This window comes from Anabrus simplex, chromosome 1 (assembly GCF_040414725.1).
Source record: "Anabrus simplex isolate iqAnaSimp1 chromosome 1, ASM4041472v1, whole genome shotgun sequence".
Lineage (NCBI taxonomy): Eukaryota > Metazoa > Arthropoda > Insecta > Orthoptera > Tettigoniidae > Anabrus > Anabrus simplex.
The window spans coordinates 1365200461-1365216952 of NC_090265.1; the positions used below are offsets into that span (position 1 = coordinate 1365200461).

Genomic DNA, 16492 nt, shown 5'->3' on the forward strand with positions numbered 1-16492 from the left:
CTCATATCCTGAGATCTAACCAATTCGTGTTGGGTTATTTTCATTTAATTTAACACCATGGTACGAGGTATGTTTCTTGAACAAGTTTAATTTTATCTGGTGTGTACCTTGGCGGTGGGGAGGATTCGGTTCATGTTAGTATTGTCGGTTAGGGGATCTTCATTACCAACTCTAATATTTTTGCTTGTCATCGTTTACCCATCTCATGGCTGGTATATTTTATTTAACCTTGATGCCTAGTGTTAGGTAAGGTTGTTACAGACGGTATGGGACGTCTCGTATGTGAGTTTATTCACCCTATTTTTAGTTCAAGGTTTCCCCTGTGTCCCTCTTAGGGAATCTGTCGTTCTTGGGTATGCATCGACCCCTGACTTACGTTGAATTCGGTGTGTTTCGGTATGGAACATTATGTTCTTTCTTAATTTGTATCGGATCACCTGGTTTCTTATGTAGTCACTTGGTTCTTTCAATTCAGTTTGGTGAACATCAACCCACCCATTGCCTTCATTCTCTATCTGTACCCTTGTATTATACCCTTCGCTGGTTCTGCTTGTCCTGTCTCTCCGTGGGTTAATAGTTACTGTATTCCTTAACCCTGGCCTGCCTGTGGTATCTTATTCAGGTAATAGGTTGTTGTTCATCATTGTTCCTTGGATTGGTGATAGTTGTCGTAGATTTCGTGTGGATTAACCTTTGAGCTCTCTTGTACACCTATGGAATTCCAAATATCCCCACATAATCTCCTTCTGTTTTCCTTCCTGGACATAATCGGATGCACATTGCTTACCTGTGGATTTTAGATTGCTTTCTTCCTCATTTCTTCAAACCATTTACCGTTTTGAATTTTTTTTCTTCTCGCACACCTTCTAAACTCCATTGGTACATACCAGTTACAATTATCTGTAAAAATATGCCATGGTAATGTGGTTTCTTGATAACCATGCCAATAGGTAAGAATTATCTCATGATCTAATCATCTCATTTACCCTGCGATACTAATTTCTCTCTGTGAAACTCGTGTTTGCTTGTTATTGTCTCTTGGATATTATACCAGTAAAATTTAATCAATTTTGGCATCCTGGTATTATTGCTTGTGGTATATCGTTGGGGTTTTTGTCCTACCTTGGGATCTGGCATGTTCCAATGAAGGTTATAACTGATATTTTTGGAAAACTACTACTGCTGGTCATCATTTCTGGGTTACATGAGGTTACCTAACATATGTTATCTGGTGATATTCTTCAAATTTTCCATTTTGTTAATTCTTGATGTACTACTTACTTCTTGATTACCCTAACCCTTATTAGGATTGTCCCAAACCTAGGGTTTTTCTTGTGTGTTCTTATGTGTGATTGGAGTTTTGGTGGTTTCCTTACCCTAGTTGATATTGAATGTATTAAGGAATTGTGCTGAGGGTTCGATGCCCTTTTAAACAATGGTGCAACGTCTCTTCTGATTGTTTTGGTTTCGGGGGTAAGGCATGGTAGACATGTAGGCTAGATATGCTTTAGGTATGTTATATGTGGGATGGTGCGGTTACCATTTCTGATCTGTTTGGGGTTCTTGGGGTAAGCGTCGTGTTCATGATGTGAATTTGAATCTTGTTTTTTTTTAAAAAAAATTGGTTTTTATGGTGGGAATTTTGTAGTTCTCTTAAAATTACATGCCTTGTTGAGGGTCTAACTGTCATGTCAGGTTGTTTGGTACGTGTGCATGCCTCCTTCTGTCATCGCCCATGTTTTCGTGTCCTATTTCCTCCTCGCATATTCCATTATTTTTATGGAGTGTGCCTTGGTTTGGTTCCCTTATTCGGGTGTGGGCTGTCTGTCTTGCCTCATCCGTTTATGACTCGGTGAGATCCATACAGTGTGCACTTGCATGTAAAGTATTCCTAGATTGGTTGCGTTGTGCATTTCATGTTGCGAAGACACAGACATTTGGGTTGTTGAGTAATAATTAGAGACTTTTGGGCAATTGTTGGCCTTGTTTTTATGCCAGCCAAACCTACTCCATGTTGTTATGTAATTCATTTAAAATGTTACATATTAGGGTCACCCTCCGTGAATAATACTATTGAATGCAACCTTCTAAGGGGAATGTACTAATCATTCACTAACCCTTATGTATGTTAACCTCGGGGAATATAGTTGTACCTTTAATTTTGAGACTGTTTGCTCCAAGGAGATGAAGTTAATGCGGATTAGTATTTCCTTGTGTCACTTAATAGGGCTTATTATTATGATGTGGTGTCACATGAGTTATTTTTGTTTTCATCCCTTGGAGAATTTCATTTAAATAACACAGTCTCGGGTGGAGGTTTTTATTCAATGTAAGCATTTAAGTCTACTAAATGTAACCTCGCTTGTAGCCTGAAAGATAAAGTTTTCTTTCCTCGGTGGTCATATTACAATTAAGAAAATCTATTACTTGCCACTTCTAAATTACTCTTGCAAAAATTTTGTAACATCATACCTTCAGTTATGGCATATGACATTTCAATAATACTGCGTTTTAGTCGCATTATGGTTGTTCTGGTGGTGCTGTGGCCTTCCCCTCTTGTTTCAGAGCTGGTCTGGAGCTCTACGTTCGTGATATTCAAAAACCAGGACCATGGTACATCATACCCCTGATTTGATGGAAGTCTACATCTCCCTCGATTCTCCAAATGTATTGCTATCCACGTTTAAAAAAAAAAAAAAGAAGGCCACATTGTGAAATCTCGAAAGCCTTTGGACTCTAGTATTCGTAAACGTATACTGGTGCCTGTGTATCCATGATCGCTACTCATGTTATATTAATTTTATTATTATTGATTCATTTTCTATCCCCTGGGGGGGGTTTTGGGGGGGGGAGAGTTGTAAGGTTAATACTTTAAGTTTAATCTCCTTCAAACATGTCCTCCTTAAATTGTTAGCAGAGGTATACATATCTTTGTCTGTGTACCTCTGTATCACGCTGCTCTCATTGTGGCTATTTTCCTCCTTCCCCCTCCACTCGCTCCCTATTACTAGCGATAACGGCGGGGCCTTGATTAGTGTTGTGGAAGCCATTTTGCATTTTTGTTTCCTGTCCTTGTACGGGACGGACGTGCCATGTGAGGGTTTATATTAATCCAGGGTTTTCCCTGGTTTTTTCCCCCCTTTTGGGGTGTAATTTTGGTAGGTTCTGACGTTTTTTGACTATTCTTATTTTATTTACGTAAATTCAACTTGCGTTATATTTTTCTGTTCTGATTCTCCTTCGGAGCCGTCATTCTCGCTAGTCCATAACTGACCCCTTTTTAAAACTCATTTTCTTCTGGTTCTCGGTTTTATTTTTCAGTGGTCGGCTATGCTAATTTAACCTTCCCTTTATGCAAGGTATCAAAGTTGTTCTATTGAATGAATGTAATTCTGTATAGGGTTATACCCATTTCAAACTTGGCAAGCTAAATATGCCTGACAGATCTATAAGCTTAAACCTTTATCACCAACCACCCTGGGTGGTAAATTGTTATTTCTTAACGGAGCTGAGAAAAATGAATTCCAATCCCTTCAACAGTGTTTGGTTTCTCGTTGACCGTCTAATTTTAATTTTAGTTCACGGTTGCCTTGGTGACTTTTATTGCCATTGAGATTGATTGACATTGTTCGATTGAGGGAGTTGACTAATGTTTTTGCTGGAAACTGACACGGGTACGTTTACTGTTGGTTCTTGTGAACTTGACTTGGAATTTTGGGGAATTATTATTATTGATTTCTTTATTTCTCCACGGTAACTGATTTCTTAGTGAGATCCGTGCGATCTCTATTGCGATTTGGGTACGTGAAGTGTTGAATTTGGGAGTAACTTCTCCGTTTCCTGTAAGGCTCTGGTTGTGTCGGTGTGGAATTTTATTGCAATTACTCCTCTGCGCTTGTAATGCCGTTCTGATTATGGGCATATGATCTAACCTATGAAATATTATATCGAGCAGTTATTTCTGCTCCCGCCGATACGTTCCTGAAGTATTGGTAAATATATTACCGTGTTTCCCATTTCTGGTCTCCACTGGCCCTGTGGTGTCACACATTGAATTTATTTCTTAAAACTGTATTCTGCTATTTCTCGAGTTAACCATTTTTATTGTGCCCGTGCTGTACCTCTGGTTTGTGAGGTTTTTCATGTTTCGCGTTTTGGGGCTTTTCCTGTTTTCTGTGTCCTGTTAATTTATGCAGGTATTTCCAGATTAACATCGTGGTAAGGATAGAATTCATTTCTCTCCTTGTGATTGTGAATTCATGTAAATTATTATTAGCTCCACCCTTTGAATCTTTAATTTCGCAAACCTCTTGATTAATCTTCGTTTAGTTCAACCTGGTGTAGTATTTCATTTTGTGTTTAAATTAAATTTCTATATTCCTAAAACCTCGGCTTATCCTTTCGTGTTTATGAAAGTGCACTAATTGTTAGATTACCATGATACTGTAACACTATTGGTCACGGTTGCAAAGATCCAAAAGCACCTTCTACATACCATCCTCGAGGTAAGTTGTTTGTTTTTTTTAAAAAAAACTGGCATTTACTTATTGCTTTCGCTGTTTCTATGTGGTGACTCTGTGTGATAAGTTACTTGGATTTTCTGGGTGCATTATCTTCGGTAATTGCTGTGCACCGGAATACTTACTGCCTTTGAACTGTCACTTGACAAACGCCTACTACATCACTGTGTCTCGAGACTTACCAGATACCTTGGTACCAAAGGATTATTAACTAGTGAGTCGCTCTGAGCTACTAGTGTTATGTTTGGTGTCCTAGCTCCTTAGTGTGCTAAAAGTGTTTTCATATCGATGTACCAAACTCTCTCTAGTTTATGTACTGACCTAACCCGTCCATCACTGCGTGTCTATAGTCAGGCTTAGTGTAGCAGTGCTACGGATACTGTCTGAGTTCTAATTGGACCTCACCGTATACTTGTAATCAACCTAACTGTAACTGAGTATATCTCTTGGAATTTTAACTAATTATCGTGACATCTCTAAGTGTAACCCAAACCTAACCTTTAAATAATTGCATCGTCACCGTTCTTATTATCGCACGTCACAGTGTCATTGTATTTTAAGTGTCTCCCCGCACGTTACAAAGTAATCTCATGGTTCCAATTCCATCACCCCTTGGTCGCCCCTTTTAGTCTCATCTTACGATAAGCAGGAGATACCGTGGGTGTATTCTTTGTCTGCATCCCCCACCCACAGGGGGTCAATATCAAAATAGAAATAAGTCCTTCAAAAGGGAATGAGTATTCCCTGTGTAAACAGATATTTTAAATTTAGGACTCTTTTTAATAAGCCCACTCTCTCTCATAAAGCAAATGACGAGATTAGTACAAGTCTCATCATAAGCTAATGTGCGAGCAAGTGTTTTCGGGCAGGTGAAACTGGCTATATGCAAACACACTGGAGGATCTTCTCTCCTGAGGAGATCTATCCTCAACCTACATAAAACTACATCCTCCTTCCATAGACCAGAACAAAAACTGCTACAGAGGAGTTGTGTTTTTAATTGGCCACAGCTTCATGGGCATTGGAACAGCTAGCAATTTTGACTCCCAAGACATCAAGATTCTTTGGAGTGGATGAGAGGTAATATCCCTGCCAGGTAAGTCCGTATATCTAGATAGTAGCGAAAGCATCTCTTTCTCAGCCTGATCTCTTGTTTCTTCATTATTCTCATGCACTTAAGCAATGCACAGGCGATTCTGATGCCAGCAACAAAAAATATGTCTTGCGGGGAAGCTGTATTGCCTTACAGAACAGTGGCACACTGGGTAAAAGCCTTCAACGATGGTCGGCAAACTGTGGCGGACATTCATCGGGCATGGTACCAAAGATTTAAAAAAAAAATTTTTTTTTTTACAATTTGCTTTACGTCGCACCGACACAGAGAGGCCTTACGGCGATGATGGGACAGGAAAGGGCTAGGGGTGGGAATAAAGTGACTGTGGCCTTAATTAAGGTACAGCCCCACAGACCAAACCTGATGTGAAAATGAGAAACCACAGAAAACCATCTTCAGGGCTGCCGACAGTGGGGTTCAAATCCACTACCTCCTGAATGCAAGCTGACAGCTACGTGACCCAAACCGTGTAGCCACCTGCTCGGTATACCAAAGACTGTTGTGGTAAACAGAAAGATACTGACTACAAAGAAATTCAAAAAGTCGGTACACAGGAGAAAGTAGCATCATTCATTTTACATATTCGTCTGGCAATTTTTTTTTTACAATTGGCTTTACATGGCACTGATTCAGCCAGGTCTAACAGCAATGAATACATAGGACTGGGAAGAAAGCAATTTTGGCCTCAATTAGGATACAGCCCCAACATTTACCTGGTGTCAAAATAGGAAACAACAGAAATCTATCTTTAGGGCTGGTGACAGTGGGGTTCAAACCCACCATCTTCAGAATTTAAGCTAACAACTACACGACCTGAACCGTGCAGCCAATTCACTCAGCGCATGAAGCTCTGTGGTATATTCACTTTAAATATCATCGAGCTAGTGTTATAGCAAATGAATGAACTTACAACATCCTCAGTAACATTAGAGCTGTATACATATACCAGTCCCAGATCAGGAAATGGGTGAATGAGACTCTGGAAATATCTATTACTAGCAAGATACCAGTGCTTCGCTACGGATTTAAACTGAAAGTTATCATTCAAAATTCTACATTTTGGAGAGTCCACTGACGGCTGAGCCTGTTAATACACCCTCAATTCATATGTTAAACGGTTTTGGGAAAATTATTATTTATTTTCTGATCTAACACTCCTTTGAACCCAGTAAGAAGAATTAGAATGTTTTAAACCCCACCTTATTTAACATCTGGGACGTAAAGGTGACCAACCTATGAAATTTTGATTTTGTACGCAGAACAGTAATGGAGGAATTAATGTATTTTTGGGAAGTTTATTAATGTCTGGGACATAGAAGACCACCCTTCATGTAAAATTTTAAGTCTGTGCCTGGAACGGATTTGGGAGAATGGATAATGTGTTTTTGAGACTAAACAACAAGCTAAATCCCTTAGGGGAGAAATATTTTAAGTATACGATATTCTACATCTACGACACAAAAGAAGAACCTTCTTGCAAAATTACAACTATGTACGTCGAACAGTATTGAAGGGATGAATAATTTTGTTTCCGTAACTAACCTCATTTAACATCTTAGGGGTGGAATGTTTAAAATGTTTTAATAGGATTTTAAATATATACCGCTATTTGAAATTTTGTCTTCATAACTTAAACGGTTTAGGAGGAAGGAATGAATATATTTCTTTTCAGATCTTAACCCCATTTAACTCTCTGAGGGGATAAATTTGTTTCAAGCCTTCTGTTAGTTCACACCTAGAATATCATTTGAAATTTCAACTTCACAATTCAAACAGTTTCATACAAATATATTTTTGTCATGATTCCTCACCCCGACACCCCCAGTCAAAACCCCTTAGGGGTGTATTGTTTGGAGACCACTTCTTACTTAAAATTTGATATAGAATTTTGTTTGTATAGAAGGCAGCACCGATCTCCGAGAAATAACGAGATGAAACCACATTTATTATTTAGGCCTATTATATATATTAAGCTTGTGGAATTTGACTGGTAATTTGAGTGGTTTAAATCATTAAAAATGAGACATTCAACATGCTCAAGAATATGTATGTACCATTAATGGTGTACAGTCTTAAAGATGTTCCTCCAGTTGTATATTAAGTTGAAGGTTATTTCAGTTAAATCCGCCGAGTTTTACAAATCAAGTTTTGCGGCAATAAGGAAAAGGAATACGAAATTTGGTTGAGTACCTTGGCAGCTGTGAAGACTTAGTTTTAGAACTTCAACTTCCACATGGTCCCAATTCTTATGTATGTGAAATATTTTGAATTATATCATATTTGAAACCTAGGACATTGAACATTCTTGTAAAATTACAAATTCACACGTCAAATGGTTTGGAGGGATGAATAATTTTGTCATAAATATTCACCCCCCACCCCCACCCCGGCCAAACCTGTTAATTGTGTATTATTTTAAGACCTGTTATTATTTAAAATCTAAAACATATAGGAGCAACAATCATGTGTGTTGTTTTAAGACCACTTCTTAATTACAATGTAAGGCATACAGGAGCAATCATCATGGGAAGTTTCAACCTCGTATTTCAAATGGTTTCAGACAAGTTAATATTTTTATCATCAGGTACAAATCCTGGTCAAAATATCTTAGGAATATATTGTTTCAAGACCACTTCTTATTTAAAATCTAAAATGCATAGGATGAACAAACATGAAATTTCAACCTCATATGCCAAACGGTTTCAAAGAAGTAAATATGTTTGTCATTGAACATTACCCCCACTCAAAACCTAGTTCTTATTTAAAATCCAAGACCTCGAGGAGTGACCACCATGTGAAATTTCAACCTAGTAAGTTAAACAGTTTTAGAGATATGAATATTTATGTTTTCAGGCCCTACTTTCCCAGTCTAAACACCTTAGGGGTGTATTTTGATTTAAAATCTAAGATGTATAGGACAAACATCATGTGAAATTTCAAGCTCGTATGTCAAACGAGTTGAGAGAAATGAATATTTATGTAGTCAGCTAGCCCACTCCAATCAAACCCCTTAGAGATGTATTGTTTTCAGACCACTTCTTATTTAAAATCTATTCAAGTACAGGAGCAACCATCATGTGAAATTTCAACCTCATATGTCAAACGGATTCAGAGAAATTAATGTTTTTGTTTTTGGATATTAAGGCCCCACTTAACATCTAAGGGCTGAGTTTTGCTTCTAAACTTGTGGTATTTAACATACAGTTCATAAAGGAACAAACATTAAGTGAAATTTCAATTTTGTTTGGTGAACAGTTTCAGAGTAATGAATATCTTGATTTTCAGTGTTTTTCCCCCTATTTCATCCCCTTAGAGGTGGAATTTTTTGAAACCCTCCTTAGTGGGTGCCTACACCACATTAGCAATGTATCGCCGAAATTTAATTAGATTATGTCGAGTAGTTTTGGTTGGGCATTGATTGCCAATTTGTCAGGACATTGCCTTTTATATAAATAGATAAGTGTCCTCATAAAAAGACTTCAACCGCCTAATCACTTTTTTCACCCCCTGAAGTGGATTTTCCGAAAGCTACGTGTTTCATTTTTTAAGGGAATTCCAAATACCGACTTTCATGTCTCTTACATCTTCAAATTTTGATACAAAAGTATCCTCATAAAAAGGAATACAACTCTTCCAAAACAGAAAACGTTGTTAGTGGAATGTAAAACAAATAATATTAACAAGAATACAACTCATTTTTCACTTCTTTTCCCTTTAAGTGGATTTTCCAAAAACAAAAGAATATATGTTCCTTTAATTTAAAGAAGATCCCAAATACCAATTTTCACGTCTATGTTAAAATTTTGAGATGTATCATCATAAATATAATAATAAACCCTTTTTCAGTCTTTCCCCCATTATGTGAATTTTCCAAAAACAAAAAATATGCACATTTCATTGTTTTTAAAGAATTTTCATGTCTGTAGCATGTTAAATTTTGCAGATACACTGAAGATATACTCACTTTAAAAATTAACCGCCTGTTTCACAACCACTTAAGTGCATTTTTCAAATACAAAAAATAACTGTATCTTTACTTTTAAAGAAGATTCCAAATACCAATTTCCACGTCTGTAACAAGTTATTACTTTTTTTCCCCATTTGCTTTACGTCACACTGGCACAGACAGGTCTTAAGCGACAATGGGATAGGAAAGACCTAAGAGTGGGAAGGCCGTGGCCTTACTTAAGGTAGAGTCCCAGCATTTGCCTGATGTGAAAACGGGAAACCACAGAAAACCATCTTCAGGGCTGCTGACAGTGGGATTCGAACCCACAATCTCCCGGATGCAAGCTCACAGCTGCGCGACCCTAACCGCACAGCCAATTTGTCCGGTATGTAACAAGTTAAAGTTTTGATATACTGTATGTGTCCTCTTAAAAGTAATTTAACCACCTTTTTCAGATTCACCCAACCCCAGGTGGATTTTCCGAAAAAACATGCATTTCTCGATTTTTAAAGAAGAATCCAAATACTAATTTTCATGTCTGTAGCATGTTATATTTTGAAGATATATTGTAGATACACTTACTTTAAAAATTCACCCCCAATTTTACTTCTTTTCACTTCCCCTTAAAGTGCATTTTTCAAAAACAAAAAACAAAATTGTGTCTTTACTTTTAAAGGAGGTTCCTAAAACCAATTTTCACGTCTGTAACATCTTCAGGTTTTGAGGTATACATACATACATACATACATACATCATTATAGACCATTATGCCTTTCAGCGCTCAGTCTGCAAGACTCACTGAATTTACTAAACATCGCCACAATCCTCTATTTGCAACTAGTGCTGTGGACTCATTTAGTTCTATACCTCTTATCTTTAAATCGTTAGAAACTGAGTCTAACCATCATAGTCCTGGTCTCCCTCCACTTCTCTTACCCTCCATAACAGAGTCCATTATTCTCCTAGGTAATCCATCCTCCTTCATTCGCCTCACATGACCCCACCACAGCAGCCGGTTTATGCGTACAGCTTCATCCACGAAGTTCATTCCTAAATTAGCCTTTACCTCCTCTTTCCGAGTTCCCTCCTGCCCTTGTTCCCACCTGTTTGTACCAGCAATCACTCTTGCTACTTTCATGTCTGTTACTTCTAACTTATGAATAAGATATCCTGAGTCCAACCAGCTTTCGCTCCCGTAAAGCAAAGTGGGTCTGAAAACAGACCGATGTAAAGATAGTTTCGTCTGGAAGCTGACTTCCATCTTACAGAATACTGTTGATCGCAACTGCGAGCTCACTGCATTACCTTTACTACACCTTCATTCAATCTCACTTACTATATTACCATCCTGGGAGAACACACAACCTAAATACTTGAAATTATCGACCTGTTCTAGCTTTGTATCACCAATCTGACATTTAATTCTGTTGAATTTCTTACCTATTGACATCAATTTATTCTTCAAAAGGCTAATTTTCATACCATACTCATTGCACCTATTTTCAAGTTCCAAGGTATTAGACTGCAGGCTTTCGGCACAATCTGCCATTAAGACCAACTCGTCAGCATAGGCCAGACTGCTTCCAACATTTCCACCTAACTGAATCCCTCCCTGCCATTTTATACCTTTCAGCAGATGATCCATGTAAACTACGAACAGCAAAGGTGAAAGATTACAGCCTTGTCTAACCCCTGTAAGAACCCTGAACCAAGAACTCATTCTACCATCAATTCTCACTGAAGCCCAACCGTCAACATAAATGCCCTTGATTGACTTTAATAATCTATCTTTAATTCCATAGTCCCCCAGTATGGCAAACATCTTTTCTCTCAGTACCATCATATGCTTTCTCAAGATCTACGAAACATAAACACAACTGCCTATTGCTCTCGTAGCATTTTTCAATTACCTGGAGCACACTGATAATCTGATCCTGACAGCCCCTCTGTGGTCTGAAACAACACTGGTTATCATCTAACTTCCTCTCAACTACTGATTGCACCCTCCCTTCCAGGATGCCAGTGAATACTTTGCCTGGTATACTAATCAATGGATGGTGTGAATAAAAATGAGTGTAAGCGAGTGAGCGTGTGCTTGCTGAGTGCCTGAGTGTCTTCCTGCCGATGAGCTTCCACTCCGCATTTGCGGTGAATAAAAATATAGAGCGCAAGCACAGCGTACACTCGAGTGTCTGGAGCAGCCACTCAGTGTCACTGATCAAGGTCGTGCATGTGCCATGTTATATAACACCTTAGACTGCGATAACACTTCGATGACTTCCAGGTAGTTCAATGCTTAACATGGCACTGACAGTGTGGAATTCCAGTCCGCTTTTATCTCCATTTTAAAGGTACATACAATTATGTTTTCTATTGCTATTTGCTTTACGTCGCACCGACACAGATTGGTATTATGGCGACGATGGGACAGGAAAGGCCTAGGAATAGGAAGGATGCGGCCGTGGCCTTAATTAAAGTACAGCCCCAGCATTTGCGTGGTGTGAAAATGGGAAACCACGGAAAACCATCTTCAGGGCTGCCAAAAGTGGGATTCGAACCCACTATCTCCCGGATGCGAGCTCATAGCTGAGCGCTCCTAACCGCACGGCCAACTCGCCCAGTAATTATGTTTTCAAAGTCACAGTTACCGGATAAGATGCACAAGAAAACAAGTGCAATAAATGCAGTTCAGTGTGAACTACTCGCTAAATTTAACTGAAACATTTCCGTCCAACAACTGTCTGATTTGCTGAATGGTCAGCATTGAGGCCTTCGGCTCAGAGGGTCCGGCTGGGTCGGGGATTTTAATCGCCTCTGATTAATTCTTCTGGCCTGGAGACTGTGTGTTTGCGTTTGTCCCAACACTTTCCTCTCCATATTCGCACAACACACTATGCTACCAACCATCACAGAAACACGCATTAGTGATTAAATCCCTCCATCTAGGGTTGGCGTCAGGAAGAGCATACGGCCGTAAAACAGGGTCAAATCCACATGCGCGACACAACTCGCACCCAGGACCCCACAGAGGTGGGAAAAGCGGTAGAAGGTGATGAAGAATTTCCGTCCAACAACTGTTGGTAAAAAATTACAAAACATGAAAAGAAGACATATATAAAGTAGAATTAAAGCGTACGGGAAACAAATGCATATCGTTAAATAATGGGAGAAGCGGCTGATGAATCTGATGCAGAGGGAGAATAACCCTACCATCAGTAGGTACCAAAGGTAGGAAATCATAGCCTGAATATTACGACATTAATAAATTGAGGAAAATGGTAGGCCTATAACGTAAATAACAAACATTAATTATGATGAAAATAATATATTGACAATTGAATGAAATTTTTTAGGAGCCAGATCTGCAGGACCGGATGAGTTGGCCGTGCGATTAAGGGCGCGCAGCTGTGAGCTTGCATCCGGGAGATTATGGGTTCGATCCCCACTGTCAGCAGCCTTGAAAATGGTTTTCCGTGGTTTCCCATTTTCACACTAGGCAAATGCTGGGGTTGTACCTTAATTAACGCCACCGCCGCTCCCTTTCTACTCCTACGCCACTCCTATCCCATCGTCGCCATAAGACCTATATGTGTGTCGGCGTGACGTAAGCAAGTTGTAAGATCTGCAGAAGTTGTCATCCCTTCAACTTCCTACAGAGGCGTCATAACTCTGCAAACATCGGAGTTTCTCCAAATTCGGAAGTCATAGACAGAGTCAGGCCGTGATACATCTACACTGGTTGAATTCTTCCTTTCCGTTGCAAGTGGCCTGTGCGTTAATGCTAGGGACCCCTTTTCTGTAAATGTAGTTGTTACGGAGATATCCGTGGTAGTTAGAGGTGAAAGAAGGTGCGGGCGGGAATAGGTCTCAACTACAAAATTAAAGTTAATTTAAAACTTTAACAAAGGTTATATTTTCAAAACTTAACAATGATGACATAGAATTTATAAACTTAACAAGTCAACAACAAGCCAAAATCAGGTACAAAGAAATCACAAGATTTAGGGGGTTATTACAAGATCTGGGCTCCGAGCCCCAAATATAACTTCTGAGCTCTCAGCTCACAATAACAAGATACCAAAGGGCAGAACACCCTTAATTACATGGAGCATTAGCTCCCAACTTTACATCTCAAGCCTCTCTAAGGCACTTTTACCACAACACTATAAAGAGCTGTCCCGCTCTCGATCTTTCAAGCCTATAAAGGCAATAACGGACTCTTACACAACCTGCCATCAAGGCATAATAAAGAAACAGGGGTATATCGTACCCAATCTACTGGGCCTTCGCAGGAAGGAAAACAAACGGGTTAAGTAAATGGCCCAATTTACAAAATTGAATGGAGGCGATAACTTGCACTCCTACACCAAGTTTTGTCTAAAACCTATGTGGCGCTAGGCCGATCATACAGGGGCTAATCCCAAGCTAGGGAGGTGACACGTATGAGAAAACTTTACTACATTAAAGAAGAGAAGAACGGTTATGAAAACGTAGTCACCTCCTTTTTCAAAAATGAAGGGGAGTTCGAGAGGGTGAAGCACTCTCTATCCCCGCTTTACAGATTTGTAATTTATAGACAGACAGAAAAGAATTTACGTTTTAAAAAGGTGGGTTACGTACTAAAGGTTTCGAACCCTCCCCGAGAGTTAAACTGCTGAGCTAGCAAGAAATAAAGATGTTAACAGGCCATTACCTTGTAGATGAACTGCTGCTTGAAGAAAGAGGCGCTTCCCGCCCCCTGCTACATATTCACACATTAAGAGAGATGTTACTGAAGTGGCACCGAGACAAGAAAATCAGCAGTTTATATATCCTCGTGGAACATTCGAGACCTTTCATGAATGATAACAACCCGCCCACAAACTTTTATTGGCCAACAGCAAAAATTAATACACAAGACGAGGAAGAAACACCTTACTGGTGGAAAATTAATTACGTAAATTCATGACTGGTTACATTCAAAACGGGCAGAAAGAAAGGATTTATATTGCCAACCCACAAACCACAGAACAAAATTTAGTAAAAATAAAACTTAGGAATACAATATTTCTTCAAGAAAGTTCATTCCATTGCACCAGAGTGTGTTACCATAGTTTTGGGTAGTGACATCTGTTAGAGAATGTTCAAACTTCTTGATACGGAGCAAACAAACACAAATCAAAATAGACACAGTTCAGAACACTTCAAAATTACCATATTTACAGTAGTGACATCTTCTGAGAAACCGTTGAGTTAATACAGTTTGTTAAAGTTCAGACTTTCTCCTGTAGAGAAGTTTCAACTGGCGCAATATTTGAATTAGCGGCGTGGAGGTGTACCACCCGGTACAGTAGTCATTCCCATGAATATGTGGCTTCTGAAGTTGTACATGAGTACAGTCTACAGTTCCGACAGCATAAGTGAAGCTCAAACGTTCTTGCCACTTAGCCCGTGCTTCCTGCATCTGAGCAACATTTGCTGGAATTTTATCTAGTAATCTGCTTTCATTTCTCTTCATGTCGAAACCTGCGAAAATGTTCTTGACACAGTTCTCCGAGATGTCTTCACCAACTCCACTCTGAAACCCAGGTTCACCAACATAACGCAAGAAGATTTACAGTTTTTCTTCATTTGTTAGTGCACCACCTCGTGTTTCTTTGGAATGCCCAAGGAAATGCTCCGCTAACCATTCAGCATGCTCCTTGAAAATCCACAGCCTGTTTCCAGTCATCTGACCGGGTCAGGAATGGAATGAATGAAGCGGTGAGGATAGGAATCGTGTCGGCTGCCAAAGCCTGTCTCACTCCTCTGGGGCAATAATTAATGACTGACAGATGAAGTATAATGATATTGGAGAGTGCTGCTGGAATGAAAGATGACAGGAAAAACTGGAGTACCCAGAGAAAACCTGTCCCACCTCCGCTTTGTCCAGCACAAATCCAGGGGCGTATTCTCCATGAATGCAAGGCATTCATTGCATGCGTTATGATAACACAAAGAACTGTCTGATGTACGATTTTAGGTTGTTTCAAGTCAAATATTAACGATTTCATCTCTCAGAAGTTCAAAAGGTCCGCGCAACTGTACTGGTTCCGTTGATTGACTACGCGTGGTGCTGGTGTAGTCTCGCTGTCTACTCCACTCTAGGAAAAAAGAGACAGCGAATGGAGGAGTTAAGGATGTAAGGCATTCAATCTTAAAATTGCATTCGGTGGCAGACATAGTTCTGAAACCCTCCGAACGATGTCGCTGCAATTGAAACTTGGTCAGAATTTGTCACCCCATACCCGTGCTACCCTCTGCCATCTGTTAGCAACTTGGAGAAAGTCGGCATCTTTACAGCGAACAGGACCCACAGATTACCCCCCAGCGAGAACCCAACGTGACGAAATTGACCAATGCCACTGGGGTGACTTACCTCCAGTGCTTGAGTTGTGGCTAACTAGTGAGTTAATTCATTGTGTTTTCGGTGTTTTATTATATTTTGCGCACATGTGGTATTAGCGATGGATCAGTCTAAAACGGATATAATTGTAAATCAGTTTGAAAAGCCATTTACTGGCCGTTCGTCTGATGAAGAGATTCAAATAGTTAAAGTTCTTCTTCTTCTTAATCTGCTTACCCTCCAGGGTTGGCTTTTCCCTCGGACTCAGCGAGGGATCCCTCCTCTACCGCCTCAAGGGCAGTGTACTGGAGCTTCAGACTCTGGGTCGGGGGATACAACTGGGGAGGATGACCAGTACCTCGCCCAGGCTGCCTCACCTGCTATGCTGAACAGGGGCCTTGCGGGGGATGGGAAGATTGGAAGAAATAGACAAAGAAGAGGGAAGGAAGCGGCCGTGGCCTGAAGTTAGGTACCATCCCGGCATTTGCCTGGAGAAGTGGGAAACCATGGAAAATCACTTCAAGGATGGCTGAGGTGGGAATCGA

At 39.7% G+C, this 16492-nt stretch overlaps 1 protein-coding gene across 1 annotated transcript in view; it reads right to left on the bottom strand.

Annotated features, from left to right (window-relative positions):
• LOC136859080 (uncharacterized) overlaps positions 1–16492 on the bottom strand; it is a 357013-nt gene that overhangs the window by 23891 nt on the left and 316630 nt on the right. The gene's annotated exons all lie outside the window — the stretch shown is intronic.